Genomic DNA, 22,133 nt, shown 5'->3' with positions numbered 1-22,133 from the left:
GGTGAGGGAGCAAGCGGGCAGTTGCTGGGATACACAAACGCCTTCTTGCAGGAAAATCTCCATGGGTTATCATAGTTGGCCACCTGCTGCCTCCTCGCAGAGAGAGTCCCTGCCGATAGATAGTGAGGAGGGATGATTCATTCTAACTGCTAGAGGCCGCCAACATCTGTAAATTGAGCATGTATACGCTTCAGGCGGAACAACTTGGGAAACCACTACCCTTTCGTTATGTTTGGGATGAAAACATCCACTAAACTGCTGTAAAAATGTATTAGATAAATACATTTTTCACATTTTTTTTTTTTGCATAAATTAATCAACCTGTCCTGATCAAAATACTGAATGTTAAAAAAAATTTTACTCTTTAATTTCCAAGTTCATAAATGATTTCACTGATTTGCGGGGAAAAAAATACAAAATGACTTATTTCCAATATAAAGTGATTGTGGACTGCATATTTTTTTTACCTTTTATCATAGTCATGGGTTTGTCAAAGATTAGTAACAATGCTGGCTTTGATGCATTGTTAGTTTTTGTGCAGCATCTGATTATTTTCTCTCCTTCATTTACTGTTCGTGGCAATATTTTTTTATTGCAAAGCCATGACACTATAAAATCATCCATTCTTGATGGTTGGTGGTTTTCACTGTTGGGAAGGTGTAACATTTTTAACTTTTACAGTTGATCACTAGGTGGCACCATTTTCCCTTTATATGGGCCTGTGCAAAAAAAATATTAGTTTCTGGCTTGTATATGGAGTTATATGGAGTATAACAGCATATTATAGTGTGTGTGTGTGTGTGTTTGTGTGTGTGTGTGTGTTTGTGTGTGTGTGTGAGAGAGACCTTTGTGCACTTACCTAACAATAACAAAGTAAGTCTATTTATGCACCTGCTGTCTTTTAATGGTGGTGAGAAGTACAGAATAAACAAAAACAAGTTCAGTGGATTTAAACACTTGCATGCAATCCTGCTGCTCATTTGATGGTGAGAAGAGCAGCAAGCAACACGAGAAAGGGAGCTGCAGTTGAAGTTTTTGTTGCATTTTGGTTCCTAATAAATTATAGAGTAGATTTTTTACAGAAAAAAATGGAAACGTGCATCACTGAAGGGTTTTAAAGTTTTAAACTGGCTTTACCATCTAGAAAAGACAAGCATTTCACACATAGTCCGTCCGTACTTCTCCCCATCAAAAGACAGCAGGTGCATGAATACACTTAATTTGTTTTTGTTTACTCAATGTAGTTCTGAGAGCTGAGGTGCATATTTTGATTTTCTCAGGTCTCTCTTGCACTCACACACACACACACACACACACACACACACAATAATATGCTGTTATACTCCATATAACTCAATATACAAGCCAGAAGCTTCTTCTTTTTTTTGCACAGGCCTATTTAAAGGGTAAATGGTGCCACCTAGTGATAAACTAAAAATGTTAAATTTTACTTCTTCCCAACAGGGAAAAACCACCAACAATCAAGAATGCATGATTATATGGTGTCATGGCTTTGCAATCAAAACATTTCTATATAATGGAAGTCAATGGGGCAAAAACAGCCATGAACAGTAAATGGAGGGAGAAAAAATTAGAATCTGATGCTGCACAAAAACTAAAAATGCATCAAAGCCAGTGTTGTTGCTAATCTTTTACATGCCCAAGACTGTAATAAAATGTAAAAAAGATCCAGTACACAATCACTTTTTATATTGAAAACATGTGTTTTTTCCCCCCGAAATCAGTGAAATCATATATGAACTTGGCAATTAGAGAGTACAAATCTTGGATTCTTTTTATACATCTAGTCGTTTTGATCAGGACCGAGGAATGATTGATAAATTCATGCAATTTTTTTTAATTAGCTGATACATTTAGGCTGCATTAATTAGGTAAACCGGAACCGGAAACACTTCCCATAACACCCGATGTACTTGCTACATCATTAGAAGAATGGCATCTACGCTAATATTAGTCTGTTTCTCTCTTATTCCGAGGTCACCGTAGCCACCAGATCCAGTCTGTGTCCAGATCAGAGGGTCACTGCAGTCACCCGGATCCAGTACGTATCCAGACCAGATGCTGGATCAGCACCTAGAAAGGACCTCTACATCCCTGAAAGACAGCGGAGACCAGGACAACTAGAGCCCCAGATACAGATCCCCTGTAAAGACCTTGTCTCAGAGGAGCACCAGGACAAGACCACAGGAAACAGATGATTCTTCTGCACAATCTGACTTTGCTGCAGCCTGGAATTGAACTACTGGTTTTGTCTGGTCAGAGGAGAACTGGCCCCCCAACTGAGCCTGGTTTCTCCCAAGGTTTTTTTCTCCATTCTGTCACCGATGAAGTTTTGAAGCACCATTCTCAGTTTGTAGGTAGTCTTCTGACAGTGGAAGACACAGGACACAAGGATAGTAATTCTTCAGCAGATGGTTTATTTAGCAGATCGAGGGAAGCAGAATGAGGAGAAACAGGTGAGTGCACGGTGAGTAGCTGGGTTTGCAGGTTAAGGCCGGTATTAACGGAGTTCTTTGTTCAACCAGTGATGGGAAGCTGACAGTGACACAGTAGACAAGGAATCTTGACTCCCTGACAACATCACTAGTATGTACAGTAATGTGTTTTATTAGTTACCATATATGGGTACTGTAAGGACATGGTTGTTTGCAATTACTTGTCCCTACCGTAAACACTATATATTTACCATGTATATACATTAGTCAGTACAGTAAAGTACCTAATTAGTTACTATGTATGGGCACTGTTACGACCCTGTCTAGGGTAAGGCCGCAACATAAACTGAAATCAGCAATCAAAGATCCTTTGTACATTTATTTACAGAACCACAGAGTAAAAGCACAACTTCAGGGGTGAGCAAAGGCCAAAACAACAAACAAACACCAAGTAAGCTCCTAACAGAAAATACTAAATTTCCTAACAAATGAAAAACTAAATAAAAATACAATATGCTACCCTAACTCCCAATCTAATGAAAAACAGGAGAAAACAATATTTGCAAAAGAAAATGGCACTCACCCCCTACAGCTTCAAAGTGTAGAAAAGAGTATTTACAAAACTTTACAAAATATACAAAATGGAAAATGAGATTGTCTCTTTAGTGGTTAAACATAACATATAATTCGTTTTGGGTAAATCTATCAGGTTATCTTTGGTCTGTATTCAATTTATCTATATGTTAAAATGAAAATAAAAAAGGCAAATCTATATAATATTTCGTTTCATTGTAATGGCTGTATATCCCTGAACTAAGTACATTTATGCAGCTGTTATTATGTTTAAATGAAAACGAAAGGAGGCAGTGGTATTTGATATCCTATTTCTTTTTATTGTAAATATACAGAGAGAAAAATTGCAGTAGCCAAAGCGAGTTGAGTTCACGCAGCATTGATTGAGTTCAACCACCATTTATTCGGATCATGTTCAAAATATTACTGTTTTATTGTGTCATGAAATGTAATTTTAAACGTATTTCAGGCGAGAATGTAGTTGTTTAAAACTCAAATCTGTGGTTTATTTATAAAGACAGCGCCTATTTAAAAATGTGTTTCGCCGATCTCAGAGACGGTCAGCTCCACGCGACCAGAGAGAGCTCAGTCCTCATCTATCCGCCGAGAAGCAGCCTCTCCTCGGCTAGACCTTCTGATGTGTGCCGCTGGCTCTGATGTCTCTTTAGTGGTTAAGCATAAAATATAATTCGTTTTGGGTAAATCTATCAGGTTATCTTAGGTCTGTATTCAATTTATCTAGATGTTAAAATGAAAATAAAAAAAGGCAAATCTATATAATATTTCATTTCATTGTAATGGCTGTATATATACACATATCCCTGAACTAACGTTAAGTACATTTCTGCAGCTGTTATTATGCTTAAATGAAAACGAAAGGAGGCAGTGGTATTTGATATCCTATTTCGTTTTATTGTTAATATACAGAGAGGAAAATAGTAGCCATGGTCAGCTGACTGAAGTTATCAAGTATATGCTGCTGTTTGCAGATTTACTGGATTTGCGTCGTCGCGGACATCACACTCCCGAGTCGAATGCACAAAGTCTGCACTACCGAGAATGCACGTCCAAAATCAGCGCACTCTGTATTGAGAAACGCGTGCAGACTTACAACACCAGTCTATTTGCCTAATCTTCCCGGTACTTTACACCGCGGTGGAAACTCAGAAAGCAACAGGTCTGGGGGGAAAAAAAGTTCCTGGTACAAATGTTCCGGGTAATTTCGGTGGAAACGCGGCATTAGCTAAATGTTGATAGCATGTTTTATTATGTTTCTAGAATTTTGCCAGCCTATTTAACTCTTTTTGACACGTTTTAATTTGTCCCTAGGAGTCCATAACAGTGTTAACATTGTCACTTCCTGTTACCAGCAGGTGGCGCTATGACTATAACTGAATTTGGTCATGGGTGTTTGTTTGGAACAAAACACCTATCACACGTGTGAAGTTTGGGGAAGATCGGACATTGCTTGCCTTAGTTACAGTAACTTCCTTTTTCACTGACTTAGTAGAATGCTTTAACACTTAGCTAAGTGTTGCTAGCATGTTTTAGTATGTATCTAGTATGTTGCCAGCCTATTTAACACTTTTTGACACTTTTTAATATGTTCCTATGAGTCTGTAATAGTGTTAACCATGTCACTTCCTGTTACCAGCAGGTGGCACTATGACTATAACTGAATTTGGTCATGGGTGTTTGTTCAGAACAGAACACCCATCACACGTGTGAAGTTTGGGGAAGATCGGATATTGCTTGCCTGAGTTACAGCAACTTCCTTTTTCACTGCCTTAGTAGAATGCTTTAACACTTAGCTAAGTGTTGCTAGCATGTTTTATTATGTTTCTATCATGTTGCCAGCCTATATACCACTTTTTGACACTTTTTAATTTGTTCCTAGGAGTCCATAACAGTGTTAACCTTGTCACTTCCTGTTACCAGCAGGTGACGCTATGACTATAACTGAATTTGGTCATGGGTGTTTGTTCAGAACAGAACACCTATCACACGTGTGAAGTTTGGGGAAGATTGGACATTGCTTGCCTGAGTTACAGCAACTTCCTTTTTCACTACATTAGTAGCGTGTTTTAGCACTTAGCTAAGTGTTGCTAGCATGTATTAGTATGTATATAGTATGTTGCCAGCCTATTTAACACTTGTTGATGCTTTTTAATATGTTCCTAGGAGTCCATAACAGTGTTAACCTTGTCACTTCCTGTTACCAGCAGGTGGCGCTATGACTATAACTGAATTTGGTCATGAGTGTTTGTTCAGGACAGAACACCTATCACATGTGTGAAGTTTGGGGAAGATTGGACATTGCTTGCCTGAGTTACAGCAACTTCCTTTTTCACTACATTATTACAATGCTTTAACACTTAGCTAAGTGATGCTAGCATGTTTTAGTATGCTTCTAGAATGTTGCCAGCCTATTAAATACATATTGTTGCTTTTTATTATTTTGTAAGGAGTCCATAACAGTATTAGACATGCCACTACCTGTTGCCATTAGGTCGCGCTATGACTAGAATCGAATACGGGCATATTTATGTGCTTAGGGCAGGACTCTCATCAAACTTGTTCAATTCGGGGCAGATTGGACACTGTATGCCTGAATTACAGTAACTTCCTGATTCACTGCAGTAATATGATGCTTTAGCATTAAGACAAGTGTTGCTAACATGTTTAAGTATGTTTCTAGCATGCTACCAGTGTATTAATCACTTGCTGGTACTTTTTAATATGTTGCTAGGACTCCATAACATTGTTACACATGCTAGGAGTCCATAAGAGTGTTACACATAACACTTCATGTTGCCAGTAGATGGCGCTATGACTATAACGGAGTACGGGCATGTTGATGTGTTCAGTACAGGACTCTTGTCAAATGTCTGAAGTGTGCGGCAGATCGGACGTTGCTAGCTTGAGTTACAGCAACTTCCTTATTCAATGCATTAGTTGCATTCTTTGACACTTAGCTAAATGTTGATAGCATGTTTTATTATGTTTCTAGAATTTTGCCAGCCTATTTAACTCTTTTTGACACATTTTAATTTGTCCCTAGGAGTCCATAACAGTGTTAACATTGTCACTTCCTGTTACCAGCAGGTGGCGCTATGACTATAACTGAATTTGGTCATGGGTGTTTGTTTGGAACAAAACACCTATCACACGTGGGAAGTTTGGGGAAGATCGGACATTGCTTGCCTTAGTTACAGTAACTTCCTTTTTCACTGACTTAGTAGAATGCTTTAACACTTAGCTAAGTGTTGCTAGCATGTTTTAGTATGTATCTAGTATGTTGCCAGCCTATTTAACACTTTTTGACACTTTTTAATATGTTCCTATGAGTCTGTAATAGTGTTAACCATGTCACTTCCTGTTACCAGCAGGTGGCACTATGACTATAACTGAATTTGGTCATGGGTGTTTGTTCAGAACAGAACACCCATCACACGTGTGAAGTTTGGGGAAGATTGGACATTGCTTGCCTGAGTTACAGCAACTTCCTTTTTCACTACATTAGTAGCGTGTTTTAGCACTTAGCTAAGTGTTGCTAGCATGTATTAGTATGTATATAGTATGTTGCCAGCCTATTTAACACTTGTTGATGCTTTTTAATATGTTCCTAGGAGTCCATAACAGTGTTAACCTTGTCACTTCCTGTTACCAGCAGGTGGCGCTATGACTATAACTGAATTTGGTCATGAGTGTTTGTTCAGGACAGAACACCTATCACATGTGTGAAGTTTGGGGAAGATTGGACATTGCTTGCCTGAGTTACAGCAACTTCCTTTTTCACTACATTATTACAATGCTTTAACACTTAGCTAAGTGATGCTAGCATGTTTTAGTATGCTTCTAGAATGTTGCCAGCCTATTAAATACATATTGTTGCTTTTTATTATTTTGTAAGGAGTCCATAACAGTATTAGACATGCCACTACCTGTTGCCATTAGGTGGCGCTATGACTAGAATCGAATACGGGCATATTTATGTGCTTAGGGCAGGACTCTCATCAAACTTGTTCAATTCGGGGCAGATTGGACACTGTATGCCTGAATTACAGTAACTTCCTGATTCACTGCAGTAATATGATGTTTTAGCATTAAGACAAGTGTTGCTAACATGTTTAAGTATGTTTCTAGCATGCTACCAGTGTATTAATCACTTGCTGGTACTTTTTAATATGTTGCTAGGACTCCATAACATTGTTACACATGCTAGGAGTCCATAAGAGTGTTACACATAACACTTCATGTTGCCAGTAGATGGCGCTATGACTATAACGGAGTACGGGCATGTTGATGTGTTCAGTACAGGACTCTTGTCAAATGTCTGAAGTGTGTGGCAGATCGGACGTTGCTAGCTTGAGTTACAGCAACTTCCTTATTCAATGCATTAGTTGCATTCTTTGACACTTAGCTAAATGTTGATAGCATGTTTTATTATGTTTCTAGAATTTTGCCAGCCTATTTAACTCTTTTTGACACATTTTAATTTGTCCCTAGGAGTCCATAACAGTGTTAACATTGTCACTTCCTGTTACCAGCAGGTGGCGCTATGACTATAACTGAATTTGGTCATGGGTGTTTGTTTGGAACAAAACACCTATCACACGTGTGAAGTTTGGGGAAGATCGGACATTGCTTGCCTTAGTTACAGTAACTTCCTTTTTCACTGACTTAGTAGAATGCTTTAACACTTAGCTAAGTGTTGCTAGCATGTTTTAGTATGTATCTAGTATGTTGCCAGCCTATTTAACACTTTTTGACACTTTTTAATATGTTCCTATGAGTCTGTAATAGTGTTAACCATGTCACTTCCTGTTACCAGCAGGTGGCACTATGACTATAACTGAATTTGGTCATGGGTGTTTGTTCAGAACAGAACACCCATCACACGTGTGAAGTTTGGGGAAGATCGGATATTGCTTGCCTGAGTTACAGCAACTTCCTTTTTCACTGCCTTAGTAGAATGCTTTAACACTTAGCTAAGTGTTGCTAGCATGTTTTATTATGTTTCTAGCATGTTGCCAGCCTATATACCACTTTTTGACACTTTTTAATTTGTTCCTAGGAGTCCATAACAGTGTTAACCTTGTCACTTCCTGTTACCAGCAGGTGACGCTATGACTATAACTGAATTTGGTCATGGGTGTTTGTTCAGAACAGAACACCTATCACACGTGTGAAGTTTGGGGAAGATTGGACATTGCTTGCCTGAGTTACAGCAACTTCCTTTTTCACTACATTAGTAGCGTGTTTTAGCACTTAGCTAAGTGTTGCTAGCATGTATTAGTATGTATATAGTATGTTGCCAGCCTATTTAACACTTGTTGATGCTTTTTAATATGTTCCTAGGAGTCCATAACAGTGTTAACCTTGTCACTTCCTGTTACCAGCAGGTGGCGCTATGACTATAACTGAATTTGGTCATGAGTGTTTGTTCAGGACAGAACACCTATCACATGTGTGAAGTTTGGGGAAGATTGGACATTGCTTGCCTGAGTTACAGCAACTTCCTTTTTCACTACATTATTACAATGCTTTAACACTTAGCTAAGTCATGCTAGCATGTTTTAGTATGCTTCTAGAATGTTGCCAGCCTATTAAATACATATTGTTGCTTTTTATTATTTTGTAAGGAGTCCATAACAGTATTAGACATGCCACTACCTGTTGCCATTAGGTGGCGCTATGACTAGAATCGAATACGGGCATATTTATGTGCTTAGGGCAGGACTCTCATCAAACTTGTTCAATTCGGGGCAGATTGGACACTGTATGCCTGAATTACAGTAACTTCCTGATTCACTGCAGTAATATGATGCTTTAGCATTAAGACAAGTGTTGCTAACATGTTTAAGTATGTTTCTAGCATGCTACCAGTGTATTAATCACTTGCTGGTACTTTTTAATATGTTGCTAGGACTCCATAACATTGTTACACATGCTAGGAGTCCATAAGAGTGTTACACATAACACTTCATGTTGCCAGTAGATGGCGCTATGACTATAACGGAGTACGGGCATGTTGATGTGTTCAGTACAGGACTCTTGTCAAATGTCTGAAGTGTGCGGCAGATCGGACGTTGCTAGCTTGAGTTACAGCAACTTCCTTATTCAATGCATTAGTTGCATTCTTTGACACTTAGCTAAATGTTGATAGCATGTTTTATTATGTTTCTAGAATTTTGCCAGCCTATTTAACTCTTTTTGACACATTTTAATTTGTCCCTAGGAGTCCATAACAGTGTTAACATTGTCACTTCCTGTTACCAGCAGGTGGCGCTATGACTATAACTGAATTTGGTCATGGGTGTTTGTTTGGAACAAAACACCTATCACACGTGTGAAGTTTGGGGAAGATCGGACATTGCTTGCCTTAGTTACAGTAACTTCCTTTTTCACTGACTTAGTAGAATGCTTTAACACTTAGCTAAGTGTTGCTAGCATGTTTTAGTATGTATCTAGTATGTTGCCAGCCTATTTAACACTTTTTGACACTTTTTAATATGTTCCTATGAGTCTGTAATAGTGTTAACCATGTCACTTCCTGTTACCAGCAGGTGGCACTATGACTATAACTGAATTTGGTCATGGGTGTTTGTTCAGAACAGAACACCCATCACACGTGTGAAGTTTGGGGAAGATCGGATATTGCTTGCCTGAGTTACAGCAACTTCCTTTTTCACTGCCTTAGTAGAATGCTTTAACACTTAGCTAAGTGTTGCTAGCATGTTTTATTATGTTTCTATCATGTTGCCAGCCTATATACCACTTTTTGACACTTTTTAATTTGTTCCTAGGAGTCCATAACAGTGTTAACCTTGTCACTTCCTGTTACCAGCAGGTGACGCTATGACTATAACTGAATTTGGTCATGGGTGTTTGTTCAGAACAGAACACCTATCACACGTGTGAAGTTTGGGGAAGATTGGACATTGCTTGCCTGAGTTACAGCAACTTCCTTTTTCACTACATTAGTAGCGTGTTTTAGCACTTAGCTAAGTGTTGCTAGCATGTATTAGTATGTATATAGTATGTTGCCAGCCTATTTAACACTTGTTGATGCTTTTTAATATGTTCCTAGGAGTCCATAACAGTGTTAACCTTGTCACTTCCTGTTACCAGCAGGTGGCGCTATGACTATAACTGAATTTGGTCATGAGTGTTTGTTCAGGACAGAACACCTATCACATGTGTGAAGTTTGGGGAAGATTGGACATTGCTTGCCTGAGTTACAGCAACTTCCTTTTTCACTACATTATTACAATGCTTTAACACTTAGCTAAGTGATGCTAGCATGTTTTAGTATGCTTCTAGAATGTTGCCAGCCTATTAAATACATATTGTTGCTTTTTATTATTTTGTAAGGAGTCCATAACAGTATTAGACATGCCACTACCTGTTGCCATTAGGTGGCGCTATGACTAGAATCGAATACGGGCATATTTATGTGCTTAGGGCAGGACTCTCATCAAACTTGTTCAATTCGGGGCAGATTGGACACTGTATGCCTGAATTACAGTAACTTCCTGATTCACTGCAGTAATATGATGTTTTAGCATTAAGACAAGTGTTGCTAACATGTTTAAGTATGTTTCTAGCATGCTACCAGTGTATTAATCACTTGCTGGTACTTTTTAATATGTTGCTAGGACTCCATAACATTGTTACACATGCTAGGAGTCCATAAGAGTGTTACACATAACACTTCATGTTGCCAGTAGATGGCGCTATGACTATAACGGAGTACGGGCATGTTGATGTGTTCAGTACAGGACTCTTGTCAAATGTCTGAAGTGTGCGGCAGATCGGACGTTGCTAGCTTGAGTTACAGCAACTTCCTTATTCAATGCATTAGTTGCATTCTTTGACACTTAGCTAAATGTTGATAGCATGTTTTATTATGTTTCTAGAATTTTGTCAGCCTATTTAACTCTTTTTGACACATTTTAATTTGTCCCTAGGAGTCCATAACAGTGTTAACATTGTCACTTCCTGTTACCAGCAGGTGGCGCTATGACTATAACTGAATTTGGTCATGGGTGTTTGTTTGGAACAAAACACCTATCACACGTGTGAAGTTTGGGGAAGATCGGACATTGCTTGCCTAAGTTACAGTAACTTCCTTTTTCACTGACTTAGTAGAATGCTTTAACACTTAGCTAAGTGTTGCTAGCATGTTTTAGTATGTATCTAGTATGTTGCCAGCCTATTTAACACTTTTTGACACTTTTTAATATGTTCCTAGGAGTCTGTAATAGTGTTAACCATGTCACTTCCTGTTACCAGGAGGTGGCACTATGACTATAACTGAATTTGGTCATGGGTGTTTGTTCAGAACAGAACACCTATCACACGTGTGAAGTTTGGGGAAGATCGGATATTGCTTGCCTGAGTTACAGCAACTTCCTTTTTCACTGCCTTAGTAGAATGCTTTAACACTTAGCTAAGTGTTGCTAGCATGTTTTATTATTTTTCTAGCATGTTGCCAGCCTATTTAACACTTTTTGACATTTTTTAATTTGTTCCTAGGAGTCCATAATAGTGTTAACCTTGACACTTCCTGTTACCAGCAGGTGGCGCTATGACTATAACTGAATTTGGTCATGGGTGTTTGTTCAGAACAGAACACCTATCACACGTGTGAAGTTTGGGGAAGATCGGACACTGCTTGCCTGAGTTACAGCAACTTCCTTTTTCACTACATTAGTAGCGTGTTTTAGCACTTAGCTAAGTGTTGCTAGCATGTATTAGTATGTATCTAGTATGTTGCCAGCCTATTTAACACTTGTTGATGCTTTTTAATATGTTCCTAGGAGTCCATAACAGTGTTAACCTTGTCACTTCCTGTTACCAGCAGGTGGCGCTATGACTATAACTGAATTTGGTCATGGGTGTTTGTTCAGGACAGAACACCTATCACATGTGTGAAGTTTGGGGCAGATCGGACATTGCTTGCCTGAGTTACAGCAACTTCCTGTTTCATTGCATTAGTAGCATGCTTTAGCACATAGCTAAATGTTGCTAGCATGTATTAGCATGCTTATAAAATTTTGCCAGCCTATTTAACCCTTGTTGATGCCTTTTATTATTTTGCAAGTAGTCCATAACAGTGTTAAACATGCCACTTCCTGTTGCCAGCAGGTGGGACTATGAATATAATCAAATATGGGCATGTTGATGTGTTCAGGACAGGACTCTTGTTAAACGTTTGAAGTTTGAGGCAGATCGGACATTGCTTGCATTAGTTACAGCAAATTCCTTTATCACTGCATCACTACCATGCTTTAGCATTTAGCTAAGTGTTGCTAGCATGTATTGGTATGTTTCTAGCATGTTGCCAGCCTTTTTAACACTTGTTGACACTTTTTAATATGTTCCTAGGAGTCCATAACATGTAACTTCCTGTTACCAGCAAGTGGCGCTATGACTATTACTGAATTTGGTCATGGGTGTTTGTTCAGGACAGAACACCCATCACACGTGTGAAGTTTGGGGCAGATCGGACATTGCTTGCCTGAGTTACAGCAACATCCTGTTTCATTGCATTAGTAGCATGCTTTAGCACATAGCTAAATGTTGCTAGCATGTATTAGCATGCTTATAAAATTTTGCCAGCCACTTCCTGTTGCCAGCAGGTGGGACTATGAATATAATCAAATATGGGCATGTTGAAGTGTTCAGGACAGGACTCTTGTTAAACGTTTGAAGTTTGAGGCAGATCGGACATTGCTTGCATTAGTTACAGCAAATTCCTTTATCACTGCATCACTACCATGCTTTAGCATTTAGCTAAGTGTTGCTAGCATGTATTGGTATGTTTCTAGCATGTTGCCAGCCTTTTTAACACTTGTTGACACTTTTTAATATGTTCCTAGGAGTCCATAACATGTAACTTCCTGTTACCAGCAAGTGGCGCTATGACTATTACTGAATTTGGTCATGGGTGTTTGTTCAGGACAGAACACCCATCACACGTGTGAAGTTTGGGGACAGATTGGACATTGCTTGCATGATTTACAGCAACTTCCTGTTTCACTGTAATAATATGATGCTTTAGCACTTAGCTAATTGTTGCTAGCATGTATTAGTAGATTACTAGCATGTTGCCAGCTTATTTAACACTTGTTGGCACTTTTTAATATGTTCCTAGGAGTCCATAACTGTGTTAACCATGTCACTTCCTGTTACCAGCAGGTGGCGCTATGACTATAACTGCATTTGGTCATGGGTGTTTGTTCAGAACAGAACACCCATAACACGTGCGAAGTTTGGGATAGATCGGACATTGCTTGCCGGAGTTACAGCAACTTCCTGTTTCACTGCATTAGTAGCATGCTTTAGCACTTAACTAAATGTTGCTAGCATGTATTAGCATGCTTATAAAATCTTGCCAGCCTATTTAACCCTTGTTGATGCCTTTTATTATTTTGCAAGGAGTCCATAAAAGTGTTAAACATGCCACTTCCTGTTGCCAGCAGGTGGCACTATGAATATAATTAAATATGGGCATGTTGATGTGTTCAGGACAGGACCCTTGTCAAACGTTTGAAGTTTGAGGCAGATCGGACATTGCTTGCATTAGTTACCGGAAATTCCTTTTTCACTGCATCACTAGTATGCTTTAGCATTTAGCTAAGTGTTGCTAGCATGTATTGGTATGTTTCTAGCATGTTGCCAGCCTTTTTAACACTTGTTGACACTTTTTAATATGTTCCTAGGAGTCCATAACAATGTTAACCATGAAACTTCCTGTTACCAGCAGGTGGCGCTATGAGTATAACTGCATTTGGTCATGGGTGTTTGTTCAGGACAGAACACCCATCACACGTGTGAAGTTTGGGGCAGATCAGACATTGCTTGCCTGAGTTACAGCAACTTCCTGTTTCACTGAATTAGTAGCATGCTTTAGCACTTAGCTAAGAGTTGCTAGCATGTGTTAGCATGCTTATAAAATTTTGCCAGCTTATTTAACCCTTGTTGATGCCTTTTATTATTTAGCAAGGAGTCCATAACTGTGTTAACCATGTCACTTCCTGTTACCAGCAGGTGGCGCTATGACTATAACTGAATTTGGTCATGGGTGTTTGTTCAGGACAGAACACCCATCACACGTGTGAAGTTTGAGGCAGATCGGACATTGCTTGCCTGAGTGACAGCAACTTCCTGTTTCATTGCATTAGTAGCATGCTTTATCACATAGCTAAATGTTGGTAGCATGTATTAGCATGCTTATAAAATTTTGCCAGCCTATTTAACCCTTGTTGATGCCTTTTATTATTTTGCAAGGAGTCCATAACAGTGTTAAACATGCCACTTCCTGTTGCCAGCAGGTGGCACTATGAATATAATCAAATATGGGCATGTTGATGTGTTCAAGACAGGACTCCTGTGAAACGTTTGAAGTTTGAGGCAGATCAGACAATGCTTGCATTAGTTACAGCAAATTCCTTTTTCACTGCATCACTATCATGCTTTAGCATTTAGCTAAGTGTTGCTAGCATGTATTGGTATGTTTCTAGCATGTTGCCAGCCTTTTTTAACACTTGACACTTTTTAATATGTTCCTAGGAGTCCATAACAATGTTAACCATGTAACTTCCTGTTACCAGCAGGTGGTGCTATGACTATTACTGAATTTGGTCATGGGTGTTTGGTCAGGACAGAACACCCATCACACGTGTGAAGTTTGGAGACAGGTTGGACATTGCTTGCCTGATTTACAGCAACTTCCTGTTTCACTGCAATAATATGATGCTTTAGCACTTAGCTAATTGTTGCTAGCATGTATTAGTAGGTTATTAGCATGTTGCCAGCTTATTTAACACTTGTTGGCACTTTTTAATATGTTCCTAGGAGTCCATAACTGTGTTAACCATGTCACTACCTGTTAGCAGCAGGTGGCGCTATGACTATAACTGAATTTGGTCATGGATGTTTGTTCAGGACAGAACACCCATAACACGTGTGAAGTTTGGGGCAGATCGGACATTGCTTGCCTGAGTTACAGCAACTTCCTGTTTCACCGCATTAGTAGCATGCTTTAGCACTTAGCTAAATGTTGTTAGCATGTATTAGCATGCTTATGAAATTTTGCCAGCCTATTTAACCCTTGTTGATGCCTTTTATTATTTTGCAAGGAGTCCATAACTGTGTTAACCATGTCACTTCTTGTTACCTGCAGGTGGCGCTATGACTATAACTGAATTTGGTCATGGGTGTTTGTTCAGGACAGAACACCTATCACACGTGTGAAGTTTGGGGCAGATTGGACATTGCTTGCCTGAGTTACAGCAACTTCCTGTTTCACGGCGAAACATCAAACTTTGTCAGGCCGCCAGGGACACACCCCTTGACGAAAACTCAAAAGCTTCGCAATTTAACGTCACAAAGGTCTTATGATGACCCTCACCAAATTTGAAGATAATCCGATTAGAACTATAGGAGGAGTTCGTCAAAGTACGAGGCATGGAAATGGCAAAAACTGCACAAAAATCGTACAGGAAATTCAAAATAACTTACTTCCTGTTGGGTTTTGGATTTTGTACCAAGAGACTTTTTTGTAGGTAATGGTGTGTTACATGTGTGTACCGATTTTCATGCATGTACGTGAAACGTAGCTCGAGGGATACTCCGTTGAAATTTACCAGGTGGCGCTATCGAGCCATTTTGCCACACCCACTTCTGAAACCTATATCAGATGTAAATTTTCGCCGGTCCTGATGCGTCTGCAAAGTTTCGTGAGTTTTGGAGCATGTTTAGGCCCTCAAAAATGCGCTTCATGACGGAGAAGAAGAAGAAGAAGAATAAATATAGCTGCAAGCAGCGATGGCGGGCTCAAGCCGTCAGTGCAACGCCACCCCGGTGGCATCGGGAAACCTGTGCCCAGCAGGCATAAGCATTTACAGTAACCCTCTGGCAATCAAGTTTTTAAGGGATACGGCAGTTAAAGGGTTAATCTGACCCATCTAGACTTTGAAATCACATACATACACAGAACATATATATAACTTTAGTAACACTTTATTTTAATATACATAAAAAATGTATAAGGTGTGCATTGTAGCTGACACTTAAATGAACACATTACAATTGTTTTATGACTGCAAGTCTTTTTCCTCAAATGCTATTGAGCTTCAAATTTGCATTTGAGCCCATGTGAAAAAGTAGCATAATTTACATATGACTTACAGTTTGTTTTAAGAAATATCAAACACTCAATTTAATTGTGCATTATAGCTGTCACCTAGATGAACAATTACAGTTGTTTTTATGAAAGTCATTCTCTTCAAATGCTACTGACGTTAGAAAAGTGTATAACAATATCACATGTAACTTTAGAGACGGTCCCTAAATTTGAGACTCTCGAATGTCCAATGTCAAGCCAACTTTATGCCTGTTTTTGTTTTGTTTGTTACTTTCTTTATTTTTCTTTAATCTCCTTTGTAATATATGTGCTTTTAAACCAAGAACAATTTATTTATAGATGTATTACTGCTTAATAATGACTATTATTAAGGGAAAAGGCTTTATAATCATGAACTGACTATTTACCAATGCTTAGCTAATGAGTGCAGTTATTATAAAGTGTTACCAATGCATTTACTAATGTTAACAAATTAGACATTATTTTACAGTGTTACCAAATCCTTTAATAATTTATTAGTGTTTTGTAATGATTGAAATGACCTACAAGCATTTGTGAACTAGTTTTGCTTGCATTGCAGCTTAATCTGTCAGTTGAAGAGTTTTACTGTTACATCCATGAGATTAATAAAATGTCATGTCACGTCACAGGATGTCATAGGTCAGTATCAAATGAGTTTGAAATTATTATTTGCAGCACAAATAAGGATTCTTGTGATGTTTTTAAATCACTAAAACTGTCAGAAAAGGATAAGGCCTAAGATATTTCTTAACCTGTAATGAAAGGAAAAAAACACCACCATTAGCAACAACAAAAACAATAACAATGTAAAATACTGATTTTTTTTCTGATAAAAAAGAGATGATTAGGTCTCTCTCTCTCTCTCCGCCAGACAGCCCCTCCCTACAATCCACACACACTGTCAGTCACCAAAAATCCACAGTCACCAACCCCTTCACACTCCCCCTCCCTTCCCTCACACAGACAGAGTGGCCAGAGTGAGATCATGTCAGTTGAGAAGTCTGACAGTTTTTAAATTTTCTGTTATCCATACAGTGTTGTAAAGTCGTGAAACTATGCATATTTCCTTAGAATGATTTGATCTCTGTATGAAAAAATGCTTTGAAGTGTTTGGAAGCTGCAATTTAAAAATACAAGACAATTAATGATTTCCTTTTTACTGTCATTTCAAAAAATCACCACGACAAAACCATTCAAGCTAACCAAAATCCGTTCGCAATTTAAGTTCCTCAATGTTTTTTCAACATGTAGACAAAGTTTGGTGTGTATAGTGGTACTTCCCCTGTGAGGAGTATGCATTAATTCACAACTGTAAAATCTCAAAAATACACATTCAAATCAAAATAGCTGACTTCCTTTTGATCGTAGCTGATGACTGTGAATTAGAAAGTTGTCCGTCTTGATAAGAACAATATATGTACCGAGTTTGGTGTCTGTAACTAAAACTAACCCCCCCACTTTTGACAAATGGTGGCGCTATAGAGTGCCTCTCCCACACCCTTTTAAAAGCTTTTTCCATTGTCTAGCTATCAATAATACTGATATGTGTTTTGAGTTTCATGTAAATCTGAGGTTGTTATCTGCCTCAAAATCACCATAACAGAATATTCAAGTTTGACACATTGCCATGGCAACAATATATAAGATATCAATAGCCCCACAACAGATTTATATCGGCCATGTTTTGTCATTATTTTGACGAAGTTTGAAGCAAATCGAGTAAAAATAAGATGCTGTATTCAAAGCATTTTGAAAATGACTCACTTCCTGCTGCCAGTTGGTGTCGCTATAAAATTGACTTTTAATAGTCACATATATACGATCAGCATAATACAACGAACAAACTGATGAAGTTTGATCAAACATGTATGTGGATGTTATTAGGCATTTCCTGTTTCTCATTTTTTGCCCTAATTTCAATGCCACGCCACGGGCAAACTGTTCGAGATATCAAAAATCCCCTGGCAATTTTTCATCCCCAATTTCTTGAGATCATGTTCACCGAGTTTGGTGGCAATCAAGTAAAAAACCTATGACAAGTATATAAAATTCCAGAGCATGCTTTTTTTAAACAGCCCCGAATAGCTGACTTCCTGTTGGGCGGAGCCTATGACATAGAGTGCAAAAGTTGTTCAGCGCAATGAGATCTATAAGTGTACTGAGTTTCATATAAATATATGCAAGTGTGTGTGAGCTATGGTTCAAGATTTCTGACTGTGTTCCAGGGGGCGCTGTAGAGCCCCTGTGCCATGCCCGGGTCCCAGTCTCTGCGACGTCCTGAGGGCCGCAGGTTCCAATGTGTGTGCCAATTTTCAAGAGTTTTTGAGCATGTTAAGGCCCCCAAAAGCCCCCGGAAGGTTTAATAAAAAAAAATAATAATAATAATAAGAATAATCCTTAGGGGAACAATAGGGCTCTTCGCCCCTTCGGGCTTGAGCCCTAATAAACGGAGCAATTACAAAAGGGTCCTCGCACTGCAGTGCTCGGGCCCTAATTAAAGCTGCAAGCAGCAATGAAAGGGCCCTCGCACTCGGGCTCACCACCACCCGGTGTCCATAGGAGGAAAAGTGAACGTTGGACCATATGCTTATAAAATAGTAAATATTTGTGCCACATTTCCTGCTGCCAACAGGTGGCGCTATGATTATAACAGAATATTGACATGTAAATTTCTTCAGGCCAGGACTCTTACCAAACATGCAAAGTTTCGGGCAGATCAGACAAGTCATGTTTAAGTTAGTATAAAATAATTAATTTCTTGATGCCAGCAGGCGGCGCTATACTTAGAATTGAACATTGGCCTTTAGTTGTGTTCAGGCCAGTACTCTTATAAAACATGTGATGTTTGGGTAAGATGGGGAATTGTATGCATGACTTACAACAACTTCCTGTTTTATAGTATTAATAGCATCGTTTTGCACATACTAAGTGTTGCTAGAATGTTTGAAAATATTTTTAGCATGATTAGCACACAATGGCATATTTTACTGTGTTGCAAATAGTGCATAAAAGTGTTAAAAATGACACTTCCTGTTGCCAGCAGGTGGCGCTATGACTATAACCGAATATGGGCATGTCGATTTATTTATGACAGGACCCTTGTCAAACGTGTGAAGTTTGGGGCAGATCGGACATTGCTTGCCTGAGTCACAGCATCTTCCTTTTTCACTGCATTAGTAGCATGCTTTAGCACTTAGCTAAGTGTTGCTAGCATGTTTTAGTATGCTTCTAGAAGGTTGCCAGCATATTTAACCCTTTTTGACAAATTTTAATTTGTTCCTAGGAGTCCATAACAGCGTTAACCTTGTCACTTCCTGTTACCAGCAGGTGGCGCAATGACTATAACTGAATTTGGTCATGGGTGTTTGTTCAGAACAAAACACCTATCACACGTGTGAAGTTTGGGGAAGATCGGACATTGCTTGCCTGAGTTACAGCAACTTCCTTTTCACTACATTAGTAGCATGCTTTAGCCGGCTAAGTGTTGCTAGGATGTATTAGTATGTATCTAGCATGTTGCCAGCCTATTTAACACTTGTTGATGCCTTTTATTATTTTGCAAGGAGTCCATAACAGTGTTAAACATGCCACTTCCTGTTGCCAGCAGGTGGCACTATGAATATAATCAAATATGGGCATGTTGATGTTTTCAGGACAGGACTCTTGTCAAACGTTTAAAGTTTGAGGCAGATCGGACATTGCTTGCATTAGTTACAGCAAATTCCTTTTTCACTGCATCACTAGCATGCTTTAGCATTTAGCTAAGTGCTGCTAGCATGTATTGGTATGTTTCTAGCATGTTGCCAGCCTTTTTAACACTTGTTGACACTTTTTAATATGTTCCTAGGAGTCCATAACATGTAACTTCCTGTTACCAGCAAGTGGCGCTATGACTATTACTGAATTTGGTCATGAGTGTATGTTCAGGACAGAACACCCATCACACGTGTGAAGTTTGGGGACAGTTTGGACATTGCTTGCCTGATTTACAGCAAATTCCTGTTTCACTGCAATAATATGATGCTTTAGCACTTAGCTAATTGTTGCTAGCATGTATTAGTAGGTTACTAGCATGTTGCCAGCTTATTTAACACTTGTTGGCACTTTTTAATATGTTCCTAGGAGTCCATAACTGTGTTAACCATGTCACTTCCTGTTACCAGCAGGTGGCGCTATGACAATAACTGCATTTGGTCATGGGTGTTTGTTCAGGACAGAACACCCATGACACGTGTGAAGTTTGGGGCAGATCAGACATTGATTGCCTGAGTTACAGCAACTTCTTGTTTCACTGCATTAGTAGCATGCTTTAGCACTTAGCTAAATGTTGCTAGCATGTATTAGCATGCTTTTAAAATTTTGCCAGCCTATTTAACCCTTGTTGATGCCTTTTATTATTTTGCAAGGAGTCCATAACTGTGTTAAACATTGTCACTTCCTGTTACCAGCAGGTGGCGCTATGATTATAACTGCATTTGGTCATGGGTGTTTGTTCAGGACAGAACACCCATAACACGTGTGAAGTTTGGGATAGATCGGACATTGCTTGCCTGAGTTACAGCAACTTCCTGTTTCACTGCATTAGTAGCATGCTTTAGCACTCAGCTAAATGTTGCTAGCATGTATTAGCATGCTTATAAAATTCTGCCAGCCGATTTAACCCTTGTTGATGCCTTTTATTATTTTGCAAGTAATCCATAACAGTGTTAAACATGCCACTTCCTGTTGCCAGCAGGTGGCACTATGAATATAATTAAATATGGGCATGTTGATGTGTTCAGGACAGGACTCTTGTCAAACGTTTGAAGTTTGAGGCAGATCGGACATTGCTTGCATTAGTTACAGCAAATTCCTTTTTTACTGCATCACTAGCATGCTTTAGCATTTAGCTAAGTGTTGCTAGCATGTATGGGTATGTTTCTAGCATGTTGCCAGCCTTTTTAACACTTGTTGACACTTTTTAATATGTTCCTAGGAGTCCATAACAATGTTAACCATGTAACTTCCTGTTACCAGCAGGTGGCGCTATGACTATTACTGAATTTGGTCATGGGTGTTTGTTCAGGACAGAACACCCATCTCACGTGTGAATTTCGGGGACAGAATGGACATTGCTTGCCTGATGTACAGCAACTTCCTGTTTCACTGCAATAAGATGATGCTTTAGCACTTAGCTAATTGTTGCTAACATGTATTAGTAGGTTACTAGCATGTTGCCAGCTTATTTAACACTTGTTGGCACTTTTTAATATGTTCCTAGGAGTCCATAACTGTGTTAACCATGTCACTTCCTGTTACCAGCAGGTGGCGCTATGACAATAACTGCATTTGGTCATGGGTGTTTGTTCAGGACAGAACACCCATAACACGTGTGAAGTTTGGGGCAGATCAGACATTGCTTGCCTGAGTTACAGCAACTTCCTGTTTCATTGCATTAGTAGCATGCTTTATCGCATAGCTAAATGTTGCAAGCATGTATTAGCATGCTTATAAAATTTTGCCAGCCTATTTAACCCTTGTTGATGCCTTGTATTATTTTACAAGTTTGAGGCAGATCGGACATTGCTTGCATTAGTTACAGCAAATTCCTTTTTCACTGCATCATTAACATGTTTTAGCATTTAGCTAAGTGTTGCTAGCATGTATTGGTATGTTTCTAGCATGTTGCCAGCCTTTTTTAACACTTGTTGACACTTTTTAATATGTTCCTAGGAGTCAATAACAATGTTACCCTTGTAACTTCCTGTTACCAGCAGGTGGCGCTATGACTATTACTGAATTTGGTCATGGGTGTTTGTTCAGGACAGAACAACCATCACACGTGTAAAGTTTGGGGACAGATTGGACATTGCTTGCCTGAGTTACAGCAACTTCCTGTTTCACTGCATTAGTAGCATGCTTTAGCACTTGGCTAAATGCTGTTAGCA

The sequence above is a fragment of the Carassius carassius genome, chromosome 48 (assembly GCF_963082965.1).
Source record: "Carassius carassius chromosome 48, fCarCar2.1, whole genome shotgun sequence".
Taxonomy (NCBI): Eukaryota; Metazoa; Chordata; class Actinopteri; order Cypriniformes; family Cyprinidae; genus Carassius; species Carassius carassius.
Note: the sequence above shows the minus strand (reverse complement) of the source record.